Source organism: Littorina saxatilis, linkage group LG2 (assembly GCF_037325665.1).
Source record: "Littorina saxatilis isolate snail1 linkage group LG2, US_GU_Lsax_2.0, whole genome shotgun sequence".
Classification (NCBI taxonomy): domain Eukaryota; kingdom Metazoa; phylum Mollusca; class Gastropoda; order Littorinimorpha; family Littorinidae; genus Littorina; species Littorina saxatilis.
This window is the reverse complement of record NC_090246.1, coordinates 7,146,059-7,164,942: the sequence shown is the minus strand read 5'-3', so window position 1 is coordinate 7,164,942 and position 18,884 is coordinate 7,146,059. Positions and strand designations below refer to the sequence as shown.

Below are 18,884 nucleotides of genomic sequence, written 5' to 3'. Positions count from 1 at the left end.
CCATCGAAACGCAGATGACGAACTGATTCACCACACATTTGTGGTATTTTACACACAAATTTCAACTGTGTGGTTTCGCGATAAACAGCCATAAACAAACAAATGTGGCGCCGTCACGTCGCCTCGGAAGGAATAACGCAGGTGACCAAGACTTGTTTCCGATACCTGTCTGATTAAAATCATCGTTTTTTTCACGAATGACGGCTCTTTGGCAGATCTGGTGAGTTGGAAACTGTCTATGAATGTTTCATTTAATGTCAAATGCGTACATTCTTGTCGATATTGTTACCTTTGGGCTCATGAATTAAGTCAATCGTCGTGTTGTCCGAAAGTGACTTTTGTCAGCATAGAACTTACTGTGCTTTGATCATTGACTGAGAAGAATCTTCCGATGACACTAGTTCATTTCACTACGCGACTGCAGATCTGCAAGGAAACTTATGGCAGGGGAAATAAGCTTAACTGAAGACGAATAAGCGGAGTAACTGTTCTTCAACGGATTGCTCTAACTGATCTAAATATTTAGATCTTGTCGTCTGCTAGTCTGCTAGTAAGTAGTCTTCGGTCGTGTGAAAGTCACATCTATTTCGACTGTGTGCATCGATCCGTGTAGTGAAATGTTGATCTTTGATGATGTGGCAACATAACTTCGCTAAATGTGCTTCGAGTGTATCTCCCCGTTAACCGCATTTGAAAACGTCTTTTAACAAGACCATGTTTCGACAGCCCAGACGGGGAGGATCCTCGATAGCTCACAGGGTATATAATGTTTTCCGCCGTTTTTTGAAGAATCCTTTCAAATTTGCTATTCCAAAAGTACCCTATGACACGACTCGAGTGGCAAAGAACATTCTCTGCAATTCCTGTCTCAGTCCGTGCAGCCGTTTCGGGTCATATCGTCATCATACAAACATACACACAGACACACAAGAACCAGCTTTAAAAGTTAGATTATGTAGGAACCATGTGAACCAGTGATTTTTTCTTATGTACAACAGATACTACAGTATTTCTGCTTTATGAAAAGCAATATTTCAAAAACAAAACTAGAGATTTGAATTTTGACCCCTTTTCCCCCTTTCGGTGACCAGTACTGAAGAACAACTCATATATATATATATACGGGATTTGTTTTATTATTTAAGCCTTTTTTATGAAAATTTTTTTTTTTTTAGCCTTTAATAGAAATTGCTGATACGTCAAACCTACCTCATTCTTGTCTCATTCGCAGTGGTCACTGGTGTAGAGCAAGGTTTTCGCTCAGAAAGCAGGTGACTGTAGAAACAAAATGATAACATTAATGATTTACGCATCAAATAAAGGCTATCGAGATAGCATTCCATCAGAGAAGTGCCTAAAGTGTCAGCAATGGCGACAATAACATAAAAAACATAAATAAAACATCACCGAACAGTGCAACAGGAAGGTTATTTTTGACAGCATTCGCCTACCATACATACTGGAAGCACGATCAACAATTCGCACGGTCTTTGAGTATAATATACTTTTTTTTTTCTAATCTAACTTCATAATTGTATTTGTGATGCTGAGCATATCAACTGCAAAGATTATCTGCACGTTTGGAACGGTAAAACAAGTTTTAGACTCATGTTGTGCTGTCTGGAAGCAGACGAACTTTTAGCGAAGCTAGGTCGTCTGCATATCAGGCTTTTTTCTTTCCAATGCATTCGTATGGCATAAATAAAGAACTAGCGCTAGCATTCTACACATACAGCCGAGAAAATGAAGTGGTAAAAATGTTAAAGGACGAATAAAAACGTAAAGGTTATCGATTACTCACCTTTTTGCATGTGGCCACGCGAAGCACGTTCGACTAGACTTTGAGTGCATGGCGCGCATAAACTTCCGGCTTTGCGACGGCAGGCCAAACCAGTCAAATCTGCTTGTTCCGTGTGATTGCATGACTTTTCTGATCCGATAACTCACTTATTCCATTACCTCAGGGCTTAGATTTTGAACTGGGTACTAAAGGACACTTTATCTACCAGTCTGTGCTGATTTCATTTTTGTTGCAATTAGTGGTACCCCTTTAGCTCCCGTAATTCCACTATATGCAGAAACACCCTATTTTCACTTTTTCCCGTGGTTAGAATCTATGAAGGAGATGATGTCACTCGCATAGCAATAGGTCATTACACCGATGACGCCAATCTTTTACGTCAGCCGACAATCATTCACCTGCCACCTCGGCAACTTTCGGACATCGCCGTAAGTATTTGGAAATTAAGTGGTTACATCGATCGCAAAGCAGTATTTCCCCACCAATATTTTTTTTGTTTTATCATCGTTTTGCACTTTTGGGACTTGAATTATCAGTGGACTGTGAAGACTGTAATGGGGCACGATCTATAAAACAGAACATTACATTTCAATTAGTTCAATTTGCCGTGTTCATCTCACATTGAGCACTGTGGAATGCAATACAAAGCCTTCAAGGCTCACGTAAGAAATCGACAAACAGTAACACAAACTCAATCACTCCGTCACACACACACACACACACACACACACACACACACACACACACACACACACACACACACACACACACACACACACACAGTAAGCGCCATAGGTGAAACTGTGCAAGAAAGCGAGACCCTGGATCTGCCAAGTAGTCTCGGCCCGCTCACAATAACAATGACCGAGACTTTCAGTAATTCCTTTGCGTGACGTCTAACCCTCTTACGTCATAATGTGACGTCTTCAAATAGTTTCTATCACACACGTCAAACACTTTTGACCGAGACTGACGTAATCCATAGACTCGGAAATGTTAAAGTTTCTATCACACACACACACACACACACACACACACACACGCACGCACGCACGCACAGACAGACAAAGTTTATCATCGCATAGGCTACACTTACGTGAGCCAACGTGTGCACCTTTGAGTTCTTTTTACATTGAGCCTTAAAACAACGTTTGTATCATTTTTTTCTCAACCCTACTTAAACGAGTTTCACTGACCGTATTCACGACTTGTTTCCGTGACCTTTCGAATTTCATGGGGGCTGCCATTTTGGTTTTGATGCGCTTCCTTTTCCGGTTTACGTATTTTCCGGTTTAACATAGCATTTGCGTTTTTTTGTCAGAAGAGTGATATTTGGTTATGAAGGAAGTCAAGTCCGCCATTACCTGCAACCTCAGTTGAGTGTTTACTTTGAACTTAAACTTGAACCGTAACAGTGTGTAGCCAGTTCGCAAGACCTGTTCATCTTCCTACCAGTTCCAACTGTTGTTATCAATGGGTCGCGCAGCTGGAGGAAGTGTTTATTTTCATTTGGAGCCCAACTTCAGTTCAAAACCAGTCAAGAACTGGCCTTGACATTCGTTTGGAACTTAGTTCAACGAGTATTTTCTCGAACGTAACTTTTGACCCAGCTGGTTGGCATCATGAATTAGACGTACACCGGCAGTTATAAATCATGTTGTGCAAAAGACTGTAAAGAAGTAGAAAATTGTGGAAAATCGGGAATGCTTTCTCAGTTTGTGCACCCTGGCAACATTCATCAGGAAAAAAAACTGCATATATATGCCTTCCTCTGCAAAACAAAAGTCGCGCGAAGAATGCTGAACGGGCAGCGACGACTAGCTGTTCTTCTTCAAAGTAATAAACTACCCCCCAAACCCTGCAAGTTTGTGCGATTTACTTTGTGGACATGAAGCCAGCAGAGGGCTCAGGAATGCCCACTTAATTCCTTGATTTTACTTCCGTCACAAGAACTAAAAGAACATTCAATGTTCGTTAAACCTGTGGATCAAGTGACTCTAGAAGCGGAGGAAATGAAAATGACCGGCAGATCTGTACAAGATGTTGAATTCTGCCAGGGAAACGAAGCCGCTGTCACGGCAGAGAAGTCTCCGCCTACGAAAGTCGGTAGATCTAGAGCAAGGTAAACATACGTTTTTCAACGCTTGTTCACAAACACACACACACGTACACAAACACACACACGCTCACACCATCACACACACACTTATGAAAGAGATGGAATAGCTGATCGAGTGATGACAATGTTGATTGATAAGTATTTTTGGTGCGGTGAACTTGAGGCAATATTGTTCTATCAATCCATCAATATATTTTACACTTTCACCCCAGAAATGAAGCACGTGTACACATATTGAACAAAAGAACCATTTTAAGCTTCCATTGGTATTGTTTCCTCTTTTTTTTTGCAGACATGTTGGCAGGAAGTGAGTGTTTCACCCCACTCTTGCAAGGTAGGTTGATCACTGATGACAAGTTCTGATTGTTTTTCCTTTTTAATATTAAACGGATGACAATCCGTACTCTGCAGATGGATCTAACCGAGATGGATCTAACCGATACACGGAAGGAATAGTTCATGTGTGAGGGGTATTACTGCAAGTACGTTCACTAATGTAGAGAAATAATTTTGGACTCAAACTTCAAGTTAAATTGTTTCTGCTGTCAGAGCCATCTTTCTGAAGGAACAATATTTTACATGCCACTGGATTGTTGTATATTCCTTATTTTGCAATGACAGGCTCAGCTTTCATTTGATTGTAATGTGTTTCTTATTTGAAGCTTTGTATCATAAAAGCTCTGTAGAAGTGTTGCACTTGTTTTGCAGACTGCATTAGGCGTGGTAGCTATTGCACCTCCCCCCCAACACGCCTATTTATCTAACACACCCACCCACACACATACACAGGGTGCTGACAAAGGATCTTTTTCTATTCTCCTTCAGGCCATCGCTTAATTTCTTGCAGACTGAGGAGCAGAGGACGTTTGAGCCGCTCCTAAACCTGAGGCACACAAGCCACAAGGTAAATAAGGTATCAGTATAAAAACAAATGTTTTCACTTTGATTTTTATCGCATCATTTTTTTTAATTAAACTCTGTAAATTGTGGCAATTACACATTATGCCAATAACATTATTATGAAGAATGAAGATTTTCAACTTATCATTGAAGAAATGAAATCAAGCATTTTTGTTCATTCTGTATTTGATTATTATTTTCCAGTCTTTGGGTTGGCATAGTGGGTGAAATAAGGGTGAGGAGTGTCGGTTGGTGTTATTTTTTCGGTCTTGGTGATGTAATATTTTTCCCACAGTATTCATGGTTATGTTTGACTTTAGTGCAGATTCCAGAACAGCCTCTTAAACTGAAAAGCTACAAGGTCAACAATATAAACAGGTTACTGGTGTCTCAGGCATTGATGTTTTTAAAAAGATTTGCACAGCAATTTATGTGTTTGTAAACAGATAATGAAAATAAAGCATAACAACTTTTATATTTTGTAAGTGGAATTAAATGTTTTCATTTTTTATTTTGAAGTGTTTTTGTATTCAGGTTTTATTGGATGGGTGGGGGAGGGGGGGGGGGTGGTTTTGGTGGTTCTGACTTTTTATGATGTAAGGATTTTTTTCCTTAATTAGTTATTTAATTAGTTTATGTAGGGGGGGCCGAGGGGGGGGGGGGGGGGGGGCGTGGGATTTAAAGTGTATTTCTGGCTTTCGGAGAGGTGCTAAATCTGTTAAAATGGAAATGAAATAAAACAATTGGTGGTGAGGGTTATTACAAAAAAGTGAGGATTATTTTTTTATTTTTTACCCAAATATTATGTTACTGAAATTATTCATTAATTTTTAAAGAGGCAGACTGTGAGACAGGTGATGTAATTGAAGTTAGAATATCATGAGATGTTACTTACATGTACTTTCTTTACAATATCATCTAATTTGCAGACTTCATGGCAGCCACTGACCTGACGATATGACAGCCATGAATTGAATATCAAACGCAGAAGAAGAAAAAGAAGAAGACAGTCTAACAGGAAAATAATTCTGGTATGCTCATAATTTCTATGCCAGTTTGAAAAAAGTCATGAATTGAAGTTTACCCAGGTTAGACATTAGCATGTCGTAATTGTGACAATGAATGTATCCGTAAACGCACCAAGAGACTTACTTTGAAAAATTGAAGTCATGCATCGTCAATATGACTACAATCACAAACTGAATAAGGGGAAATCATGTCAATTTGGTGGTCTGGATCATCAGCTGTTGCTCATTCGCTATAATGGTCTACTTGACAAAGCCCGTCTTCATGTGCTTCTTTGTTTCTTTATACCTAGTGTAGACAACATGTAGGCGTTTGCAGACTGTTTATTGTATTGCTGTTGTTTGTTTGTGAGTAAAACTATGGTGTGACCTCAATTGTTTGAAATTTGTTGTGTATGTTCTACTTTGTGTAAGGTGTTTCTCCATGCCCCCAGAAGAACCGACATTATATTAAAACCTTCATACCCTGAAAATACTTGCATACTAGATATTGTTTCTTATTGTAATGATTGGGGACAGGCAAGCTCTTAAATTGTGCAAGCCATCAGAAAACTGTCAAGTCTGATTTGCTAGAACAAGCGATATTAACACGTTATTAAGATGAATATTTGATTAAATATGTGCAGGAACTACTTCAGCAGATTCATATGGCCAGTCTCACAATGCAAGGAAGGTGAGTAAATTGAATTATGTCTCTCCCACCTGTTCTGTGTTTAGTGTCAGCCGTGATTGCCTGATGAGAATTTGAAAACATGTTGCTAACTAACATGAACCCAACCATGAAACGTGATGTAGGTGAGTAGCCCATCTAGAAAAACGAACCTGTTCTAATTCCGAATTAGAACAGGTTCTTTTTTCTAGATGGGCTACTCACCTACATCACGTTTTATGGTTGGGTTCATGTTAGTTAGCAACATGTTTTCACATAGAAAATGGTGGGCACCTGAACAAATATCTGCACATTACAATGAAGTCTTACTTTTTAATCTGATGGTTTAATAACCCCCAAAAACCCAACCAACCAGCACCCCCCACCCCCACCCCCACCCCTCCAAGAAGAAGCTCACATAACTACCAACTACACAATTTCATTACAGAATCAAACAATGGGAAGAATCAGGATTCAGCAGTGCTAGGTCGTTGGGGGGGATAGCTATCACTAGGCACTCAGCAATGAATAGTTGAGGTTTTCACGGACATTAACAAAATCCGGTAACCTACGGACAGTAAATTTCACAGGGAAGGGAACAAGAACGTCAAAAATGGAAAAGTATGTTTTTTCTTTCAAACCATTGATAGAGCTCTGAAGCTTCACACAAGTTTTGCAGAGAGAGCACTCGGCCTCTTCATTTTTGGCACTAAAACATGCGCACACACAAAAAGAAAGTTTTTAAAAAGTGGCACCGATGTATTCTCACACTCACAGCCTTAGAATATTGCAGTTTGTATGTTACCAAATTGAGGCATGATTTTACTCCATACCTGACCAAATCTGCGACAGTCGGGCAAACTTCTTACAAGTCGGATTGGGCCTTCAATCAAATACTCAGAAACCAGCAGCTACTTTAAGTAATACTAGTTTTGTTGTTATTTTTTACAGCTTGTACTGAATGTGTTTTCTTTTATCTCCTCAGAATCAGTCAGCCAGAGAAAGACCATTGAGAGGGAGAGCGCACAGTAAAGCATATATGGCATGCACTTCGGTGGACCAGTGCCATCATCTTCATAACAAGAGATGCAGATCATATTTTCTTATGTTTAAGTATAGCTGTTAGCAAAAGTATTTGACGATTCTTGGGTACGACTTTCGTGTTTAATCCTATTAGCTTGTGTACAGCCCCAAAATCTGTTTTATTTTGATTTATCATTTATAGTTTGAATTTTTTTTTAATGGAATTAGTCCAAATGTAAATACATCTAAGGTTGCAATATTGTTTTTTTGTATATATACCCTTAAAACTACCTCTTCGTGTAAACAAAATTTAATTGTAAAAAGAAGTGTTTGTTCAAGGGAGATAATTTGAAGCGAATTTTTTTTTAAATCGGTAAAACTGCGTTGTGACATCCTCAATTAAATAAAAAGAATAAGGAATAAAGGTATACACACAGGTTGTACCCATTTTCTTGATTGCACTGCTTTTAAGTAGAAAGCTTTTTTTCTCACAATTATTTTACAAATAAAATTCAAGGGAGGCAATTGATATGATAAAAAGGAAGAATTTTGTTTTCTTAGAATACTGTACACATTTAGTAAAGTATAATTTACAAGACAAAACACAGGGTTTTTTGGGTTTTTTTCTGTGCCTACTACTTGACAAGAGAACCACGAGATTTGTGCAGATTATTTAAAATTTTCTGTACAGTATATTTTACAAAGACAGATCCATACAATATATATAATTTTGTAATAGATGTTTTCAATTTGTAGGTATGGTTTTTTTTAAATCAACAGTTCGGATAGCCACAACAAGTGTGTATGTCTTGTGATTTGAGAGCTTTAGCACTGGATGCTTAGAATCCTCTTGATCATTTACTTCAGTAGGTAAAGCCACCTTCTCCAAAATCTTCTCTCCTATTCTGTGCTTACTACAGTGGGTTTGACAAGAGAACCACGAGATTTGTTTTTGTACATATGTTGCTTTTATTCTGTACACTTTAATGATTTAATCCTATGTGCACATTTTTTTTTAACTGTGTTTTTGTTTTTGTTTTCCTGTATTCAAAGTGTGTATGGAAACCACAACCTGTCACAGCAGTATTATTAATCTGGATCTCCCTGCTAAGAACGTAATTAACAGAACGTGTGCATGTAGCTAAAGAACTTAAAAAGAATTTCTGCTACTTCACTCAAAATACGTCCATCCTCACACTCATATTTTCTTAAAATAATATTTGTTCATACAAACATGTTTGCGAATTATTCAATTTTGCGTAAAATATTCAATTACGATTTCTTTGTGTGTTGCAAAATTATGTAATAAAATTATGCAAGATCAAATTCAAAACAGCAATAAAGCTGCTGACGGCAGAATACCTCTGTTGACTTCTCTATCTGTTGGGTCAAACTATGCCACAGACATGTTTCTTCTAGAAGCTCAATATTACGTGGTACAGTCTCAAAGACAGAACAACGCAATAACCTTTTTTTGTGTAGATTCGATTGACTTTTTCCTGAAATAAAATATTCATGAAGCCGGTTCTGACTGAGTTAATATATTTCTGGAAAGCTGAACAACGCAATGCGTCTGTGACTGGTGAAGAAGCAGAGCTGGGGCTTTTTGTATTGTTTGTCGTTGGTTTTATTACACACGCACTCACATACGGTCAACAAAATGTTGCATGTTCCTGCTTGACAAACAAATGCCTGCATACATGCGTGCACGTACGAACGTACGAACATTCATACCTGTGCAAACAATCTGCCACTTCAAGTTCAACACCCAAACCCCACACATTCCTCCAAAAGGAGTCTGAAGTATAATACTGGCATTTGTGGTATTGAACGAGGACCTCAACTTCCATTGTCTAGTGCATGTGGGTCTCATGTTGTACGTGTGAAACCACTTACTTAAAAAAGAAAAAATCTTGTAAGCTTATCAACAAAAAACGAACAATTATATTCTTAAACAAACTGGTTAGAATAACAGATTTAGGAGAATGCAATGCAAGGAACATCATTATCTAATTCGGTCGATGCTTAGATCTAGAAAAGCACCCACTTATTCCAGTATAATAGAGAGAAAAAATCCAATTGAAAAAGTTCCAGATCTAGACAAGGCAAGCGCTAGCAAACTCGAACTTGCCCTGCATGCATGCAAGGTCGAACCACTTTCCCTGCCTAGTGGGGGTTTGGCGGGTAGAGGGCCGGTGCTGGCACACTCGGAGTGAAACGACATGTCACCTACTTCGATAGCTTCTCCGGATTTACGTGTACAAACAGCGTCCGGGTTTACCGCTTCGATTCTAAACCCTAGTTTCTCATTTGTTTATCAGATGTGTCGTTGTTCCACATTAAATGATGCTAGAATGCAAGATCGCAATCATTTGGTTATCAAACCAGGTTGCGTTCTTTTTTTCATCACCTTTTTCCGCGCAAACAGTTTTGCGCCATTTCTTTTGCGCAGACTGGGCGGGACAGGAAGCGGAAGCGCATCAAAATTTCTGATTGGACAATGATGCCGACGCCCACTTGACCCCCACTACAATGTCAAGGTCGGAAAGTCGTGATATTGTTGTTTTGTGTGTGTATATTTTGGTAGCTATCTTGCCTTGGTCCACGCTGCTTACGGTCCTATTAGCACTGCAATTATACCCCCAAAAGACGCTCCGTTAAGGAGTTACCCCGACGGAATATGCACAGTTTGGCTTTATGATACAAAGTTAGCCCTGTCTTTGCTGCATCAGAATTTGACATTTAAAATATGATTCTAACGTGGCGATTGTAGAAAATTGAAGGAATGTGGGGTAACTGTGGGTATCTCCAGGCGGTCTTTTTTTTCTCACCTGGTTGCCGTTCATCTAAGTAGTTTTCACCGTTTTATATTCGATTAAATAACGAAAACTATTTATTTTTCAAAAGTACACACATTGAAGATAACGATACAGTAATAAGAGTCGTAGAGCTCAACTTTGTTTGCGTTTTATGGGGCATTACGTCATCCATGATGGCGTCAGAATGTTGCGTTTTCCGGTCATAGCGCATATAACTTTAGTGTTTTCTACGAGCACAGACTATCAAGCTTCACAAATAAAGCACGTGAGCATTGTGTGATGTACCGTGAATATTACGATATGCATTTGGTATGATTTTACACTGCAACAGTCGAGAAAACCTGTATATTGTAACTTTTCCCTCCATTTTGTAATAATCTGTACGTGCATGCCAGAGTTGTATTAGAAGTGCTCCAGAGAAAACTATTTTAGGAAAACATATCAAATTTGAAAAACATATCTTGGAGTGCATATTTATCCACAAAGAGTGTTTTTTTAATTTGGCATTAAGCTTATTTTGTTTTTACTTTTGATTGTACGTGACACTGGATGATACGTAAACATTACTAAGCAGTGCTATTTTGCATTTGTGTTTGAGAACAGGACTCGTTATGACGAGGTGAACAAATGTCAATGGTAATTTATCAAAGTATTAATGCACCCTGCTATTTAAAGGCATTTCATGGGATATAAATGCTGGTTATTCCCCCCCAGACGCGTAAAAACGTTCAAACCAAAAATGCCGCGTCAGATTTCAGTAATGGTCATAGTGTGTAGAGTTAAACAAAATATCAGTGGCAGCTAAATTTATAATAATTATATTTACAAAAATAAATCTCTTATAGATAAGAATGTCATTTGTCATAATATAAACCATATCTACTTAGGATAACAGGGCCGGACTAGGCTAAGAGGAGGTGGGGGGTTGCCAGTGGTGGTCCAGGGGGATGTTCCCCCTGGCGGGGTCAAGGGGCTTCGCCCCCTGAAGCTGATGGGTAGGTCATATTCTGAGATAGGAAAATGGTCGCTCCTTGCATGAAACGGCATAAAATAAACAATAATAAAAAATGTTTTAAATAAGTGAGGTACATGTTTAGGCTAGGGGGGGGGGGGGGTTGCGCAACCCCCATAACCCCCCCGGTAGTCCGGCCCTGCACGGTGTGTCAACTTATTCCGTTCATACACCGGATGTTTTCGTTCGTACGCAGGATGTTTCCGTTCATACAGCCTCATTTCCGGCACTTGCGTGGGGAAAAAAGTTGGCGGTAAGTCGTGGTGGCTGCGCACTTTTGTGATATTGCAAAAAATAGGTAGCTAATTGGTTGGGCTATGTGTACGATAAGTACCAACGTGCACGTAATCCTCATGATAACACACTCGGGCCAAACGTGGCAGAGTTGCCTGATTTTTTTTTAACATGTTCTTGTTTTTCTCGCTCTGTTATCTTCTTCTTCTTCTTCTGCGTTCGTGGGCTGAAACTCCCACGTACACTCGTGTTTTTTGCACGAGTGGAATTTTACGTGTATGACCGTTTTTACCCCGCCATTTAGGCAGCCATACGCCGCTTTCGGAGGAAGCATGCTGGATATTTTCGTGTTTCTATAACCCACCGAACTTTGACATGGATTACAGGATCTTTTCCGTGCGCACTTGGTCTTGTGCTTGCGTGTACACACGAAGGGGGATAAGCTACTAGCAGGTCTGCACATAAGTTGGAGATCGGAAAAATCTCCACACTTAACCCACCAGGCGGCCGCGGCCGAGATTCGAACCGTCGACCTTCCGATTAAGAGGCCGTAGGTCCACGGTTCGAAGCTCTGTTATCAAATCTGACCCCTGAGCAAAAACTCCGTCATTGGCTAATCAAAATACCGGGTAGAAATGCCACTCCCCCCCCCCCTCCCCCCCACGTGCCTCAAAACTGACGTTGTCCTCTGTAGAATCTACCAGATTTCCAAAATCTACCAGGTATTTTTACATTTGATTGGCTCGAGAGAAACAGAGACAGGGACAGAGATACATACAGACAGACGGAGAGATAATGAGAGAGAGAGAGAGAGAGAGAGAGAGAGAGAGAGAGAGAGAGAGAGAGAGAGAGAGAGAGAGAGAGAGAGAGATGATGATAATTAGTTTTAACGTCCTCTTAGAACCAATTGGCCTATCTTGGGACAGGTAGAGTTGATATGCTTTATGGGGGGGGGGGGGGGGGGGGACAGGACACTGGACAGACATGCAAACAGAGAACTCATATGATCGTGTTATAGATCTGGAAGTCTGTTGTTGCGATATTTCAAAATGGGGATGGAAGTAAAGATTTTGTTGGGGTTGTTGCCACAGTGTACGCGAAATATAGTTGGAGTGGAGCGGTTTTGTAGGCTTATTTGCTTTTTATTTATGTAAAATATTTTTCAGACTTTTGGATAATGCCAAAATAATGTAATAAAGAATTGGCTGAATAAGTAAATAAATACGTAACTAGAAACATTAAAAAAAAAATTATTAGTCAAAAATTAATAAGAATATTTAATATAACTTGCTAAAATAATATATCAGAATGGGGAACTTAAGTTCAGGTAGGAGAGAGTTTCCCCTACCATTTTTTTCTTAGCATGCAATGTCACGATTTTCTTTTTTCTTAAACCCTGAATAATACGAATATTTGTTTAGGTCTTTCGGAAACGTTGCGTAATAAGACACGCTTAGTATACACGTTCATCAAAATCAACACAGATTTTGGTCAGCCTATTAGTCATAACTTCTGAAATTTCTAAAGCAATTCATTGAGAAATTGAGCAGATAATTATGGCTCTTTGAGTGGAGGACCCCCTCAAAAATGGCCGCAAAACGTGCCTTTTATGGCCTCTGAAACGGTTGACCCCCACCAAAGCATTTTGTTTGATGCACCTTACTTCTCTAGTCTTTGTGTAGCCTTTTGACAAAGGCGGTGGGGGTCAACACACCCACCCACACACACACACACACACACACACGCGCACGCACGCACAGACACACGCACACACACACACACACACACACATACACACACACACACACATACACACACACACACACACTCATTGACGCACACACACACACACACACACACACACACACACACACACATGCACATGCACAAGTACGCAAGCACGCACACGTACACGGGTGAGAACCAAAAGGCCGAGGGTCAAAAGGTCGAGGCACAAAAGGTCGAGGACATTTGGTCAAGAGTCAAAAGGTCGAGTGCGACAAAAGGTCGAGGGTGACAAAAGGTCAACAGCAAAACGTCTACGGGACAAAAGGTCGAGGATTTAAAAAGGTCGAGGATTAAAAAAAAAGGTCGAGGATTAACCATTTTGATTTAAATTTCTGTGTCCATTCGTGAAGAAAATTATGCTTCGAGTGCCTATTGTGCGTATCACAGGGGTGATTTGTGAATATGATCAATCACACACGCACGCACGCACGCACAAAACTTGACTAAATGTAAAAACAGGGACTCTGAAAACACTCTTCTTTGGTGTGTGTTTCTTTCTGCCTTTATGTCCAACGCCTGCTTGTGTGTCTGTCTGTCTGTCTATCTATCTGTCTGTCTGTGTGTCTATCTGCCTGCCTGTTTGTCTGTCTGTCGGCGCCTGTGTTTGTCCTTGCTCGTGATCGTTTGTAAAAGGTGTACACATATTGCGGTTGAATTTTTGAAGGAGTGCATGTACACCTACCTCACTCATCACGCTTGGGTGCACCTGAAACATAAATAAACCAGCTTTTACTTCCACCTCTCACCCTTCTTTATCTGAAACAAATGCATCGATAAACATGCTACTTCCTGTCATATATACGTTATCACCTTGGCTAAAGTATCGGCGTGTTCGTTGTCAATACACAGAGTTGTACATTGCTTATAGACGACGCAAGCGTTTCATACAAACACATTTTACAACAGATCTTGCTTGAACCTAATTTGCCTTGTTTGCTGCTACTTTTTTGAGAGAATATAATTCAGATTCGTGGTGTTCTTAATTTCAACGAAAGACTATAGTGCTTTTTTCTGTTGGTTTTTAAAGAACACTATATACAGAACCAAACTGACAAGAAGGATAAACTTATTGAAAATATAATTAAAGACAATTAAAGCGTTCACAAGTTCATGAGGTCGACCTGGTCTTTATAGTAGTTTGTCGTTCACGAAATATGAATGCAATCAAAAGGAAAACAATATGAAAACCTTTCCGCAGCAATGTGTTGACTACTGTAAATCAATATGGCAAGAGTAGTTGACCTTTATTTCTCTCCCAAAAAAAAACTAAAGAAAGAAAAATAAATCCACATAACAAAAATTCTTCTCATCCCGTTTAGGCACGGATGCATTTAACTCACCACACACAAAAGCAACATAGCACAGCAGAATAAGCGCAGCGTATTAATTTCATGGTTGAATCACTTTCAAATGCTAACAAGGGAAACTCTCATGTGAAACTGTGCCCATCAAATCAAGTCTTTATCCCAACTGTCACTAACCTTTTCTTATCTGTTCACGTTTGCCACCTGTCAGTGCAGAACATAGAAAGAAGAGAAACAAATGAACATGAACAAACTGAAAAGGAGATAATAAAAGAAAATGTGAGTTTTGGGTTGAACGGAATTGAGAACAAACAGAACACAGGCCATACATACTGTAATGTGTAATGTGTAATGTGTAATGAGTCGTTTTAACGCACTAGTTGCTTGTGGTTGACAAAATCGGTGATATACTTTCCCTTCCCTATCAGCCTCTCCCCCCCCCCCCCCCCCCGCCTCCCCATCAACCTCCTCTTTGTGTCAATCTCTTTCTCTGTCTCTGTGTCTGTCTGTCTGTCTGTCTGTCTGTCTGTCTCTCTCTCTCTCTCTCTCTCTCTCTCTCTCTCTCTCTCTCTCTCTTTCCGGTGTTGCTCAAGGGAGACAAGTCAGGAAAAAATTGACAAGCCTAACGGAACAGTTATTCACCTTCTTCGTGCACACACACACACGCACGCGCGCGTGTGTGTTACGGGGGAGGGGGGGTGGGGGGGGGGGGGGGGCTCTATAGCAGTTATGTACATTATCTGATCTAGGAGATCGGACAAATCTCCACCCTTAACCCGCCAGCTGCCGCTGGCATGGAAACACTCAACCTTGCACATGGGAGGCCGACGTCTTATCCCCGGACTAGGCTATCACGTCCGTTATAATTAGGCAAACAAAAAAAAGGTCTGTTTACGGTAACATAGGCCAAAAAAATAGGGTCGGTAGGTCGGGATTTTTTTTTTTTCCCAAAAAACCATATTTTTACGTTATTTTGCAAATGCCAAAAAAAAGTCTAGGGTCGCGCGAAAAAGATAGGGTCGGTCGGGTTACCGTAAACAGACTTGTTTTTTGGGGGGCCATATATGGGTATTATCCTTGACAGCCGCTCTGTAAGACGATGGTGTTAGGCTACTGTTCGCAAAATTATATGGTAGTTCGCACAGTTTGGACAGTTCGCGCCAAACATGACAGAAGTGGGTGCTTGTCAGTACCCTAACTGTCGACTTCGTGTGACAAGTCTAACGCCCATTTGACGGGCTTTGCCTATGCTGTGGGGAGCCTGCTTGATAGGCTGCACCCGTCTCGCCCAGTGTTTGTCGGACAGAATCGTAATAACGCTTTATGAAAACTTCTTAGCAAAAATGACGGTGAGAATCCGACTAACGGAAATTGACACTTTCTCTTTTATCACTGGTTCAAGTACGGTGAAAATAATTACGTCGGAATATTTCGGCCATAATTATTCTCATAGCAGATCTTGCTTCCTTCTGCCTTTACACGGCAGTGTTGCTCTTGACGGCCGTGTTACACTCATGACGTCACTCAGTCTGGCACCGGGGGCTGTCTCTCGCAGAATGGACAGGTGCGCGGAATCGGTTTTTATTCAATAAAAAAATCAGCCACCTCGAGGTGGAGCTGTTCAAAAATGTTTGATAACCCTTCTGTACAACTGTCCCGGACGACATCGGCGTAATCAAAGTGTGGTAATACGTAAGATTTATACATAATTTCTAAAGATTTTCTACTAAAACTTTGCTTGTAAAATTTCAAACAATAACAATAATCAATAACATTACTTTACTTGCAATACTGTCACTATGAACATTCCACTTACAATCATTTGTAAAACAACGCCCAAGTGTTTGTGGTGGGCAGTGTCCTGAACATCAATGTCATTAAATGTCAAACAATCAAAATCACTATCACGTCGTTTAAAATTTATCAGTTCAGTTTTTCCATTATTAAATGTTACCTTCCAGTCATTGGCCCATCTACTTAATTCCTGTAAATCCGAGTTAAAAATGTCTTTACGCAATTGGGAATCGTTCATTGACAGGTACATACTTGTGTCATATGCGAACAATTTTACAGTGGATTGAACATTTAAGACAATATCGTTTATATATATCAAAAATAATAGTGGCCCCAGCACAGATCCCTGGGGAACTCCAGCTGGTACAGTCTGTAGGGCCGACATGTGCCCTTTAACAACAACACTCTGTGATCGATTATTTAAATAACTTCTAATCCAACATAATAAGCGTCCTCTTATGCACGCAGGCACAGGACCAAGTACAGTGCGCACGGAAAAGATCCTGTCATCCATGTCGGAGTTCGGTGGGTTATGGAGACACGAAAATACCCAGCATGCCTACTCAACGAAAGCGGAGTGAAGCTGACTATGCTCTCAGAGTATAGTGTGGGGAACCCAAATGGGCAAACGAGCTCACACGTAACCAGACAATTCTGGAACGCTGAAGAAGAAGAAGCATACATGTGGAAACAACCTTCTGTGAAAAAGTTCTTTTTATTTGCCAGAGAGAAAGCCAAGGGTAGGAATTTTTTTATGGCAGGATTATCATTGGGGTAAAAGAAGCTAATATTTATGGCCCGGCATATGCCATACACATCGCAAAGTAAAAGACACATTAGCAAGTTTATAAATACATCAATAATACGTAAAAATAAAAATCGAGCGACAACTGGATCCCTCTTTTAAAATCTGCTTTTAATCTTCCTGTATTTTAAGTGGATTTGTTTTATTTACTCTTATGGAATTGCTGTCGATCTGTAATCGATTAAATGGGATGTGTGTTTGTATATATACTTTGTATGTGCGTGCTTACATTTTTAGAGATTTTAAGTCTACATTAGATTATTTTAATAATTACTGTTATTTGTACTGTTATGCTATTTTAAGTGGATGATGTGTATTTACTCTTGTAGAATTGATGGTTGCTCATACATGTACTACTCATTGATAGTATTGACTGAATCTATTTTTATGTGCAAATTGTAGAATTTTAATGATCAATGTGACCGTTAGTTGTTCTGTGAATAGCGCTGAATAAGAACGCTCTACTGCCCTCTGTATATTCGGTTTTTCTCTCTCTCTCTCTTATGTTGCCATTCATATTTTAATTAATCTATATTAAGGGAGTATCCTTTTTTTTTTACCTTCACCGGATCACGCTTTGGACTACACAGTCCGGATGATGTGGACCCATACTTTCAAAAGAAGGATTCAACGTAAAAAGAATGGGTCGTATACGACCCACGCAATCCGAATAAGAATAAACTCTTTACCGCCTCTTTTCAGTGTATGGGTCGTACACCCCGACCCACGCCATCCAAATAGGGATAAACACTGTAAAATGCCTTCTTTAATTCCATATGGGTCGTCCACGACCCACACCATCCGGACTGTGTAGTTCAACTGACTTTATTGTTTATTTGTTTGTTTACGAAGATAATCCTTTGAAGATTGGTCAATAGGAAGGTTCTATGGTGTTTGACGATTACATGAAGTCTTAATCAAAAACTCCCAATAGCTTTAGATATACAGACACTTTTGTGAGGCTCTGGGTCGTCCACGACCCAGGAAGCACGGTGAAGGTTTAACATAAGTATATTTCTCTTTGAAACAGATGTATTGGCTACGGTACAAAAAACAAAACAAAACATTATTTCTTTTAATCCCTTTTAGCTGCTATGTTTGTTCAACACATCAGGTGTTATTATGTTATTCAGCCTCTATGTCAAGCGTCACTCCCTGAATGACATAAGAAATAGCTGGAAATGTATTGGTCAACAAACGGATTTCTCTTTTCACAGAGCTTTTATGAGAAAAAAACATGTCACACTGATTGTTGGTGTTTTTTTAAACAAAATTTCCAAAATTTTAATCAATCAATAAACACGTGATAAAAAGCATGGTAACTGTCTGTTTTCTGTTTATACACACTGATTGTTATTACTTTCATTCCAACCCCCGTATAATCAACCTCCATGTTGCTAATAATTATTATGGGACTGGGTAACGCACTTGCGCTCGGAAGCGAGAAGTTGCGAGTTCGACCCTGGGTCAGGGCGTTAGCAATTTTCTCCCCCCTTTCCTAACCTAGGTGGTGGGTTCAAGTGCTAGTCTTTCGGATGAGACGAAAAACCGAGGTCCCTTCGTGTACACTACATTGGGGTGTGCACATTAAAGATCCCACGATTGACAAAA

General features: G+C 39.8%; 1 protein-coding gene and 1 long non-coding RNA gene across 2 annotated transcripts in view; one reads left to right on the top strand and one right to left on the bottom strand.

The window, feature by feature from the left end:
• The window catches only part of LOC138958097 (ras-related protein Rab-37-like), a 299,221-nt gene that overhangs the window by 20,148 nt on the left and 260,189 nt on the right, over nucleotides 1–18,884 (bottom strand). The window lies entirely within an intron of this gene.
• On the top strand, nucleotides 3,014–9,042 carry LOC138958089 (uncharacterized). The gene is made up of 6 exons (XR_011453290.1): nucleotides 3,014–3,923; nucleotides 4,213–4,254; nucleotides 4,746–4,824; nucleotides 5,750–5,851; nucleotides 6,472–6,518; nucleotides 7,480–9,042. It is a non-coding gene; the product is annotated as an uncharacterized lncRNA (long non-coding RNA).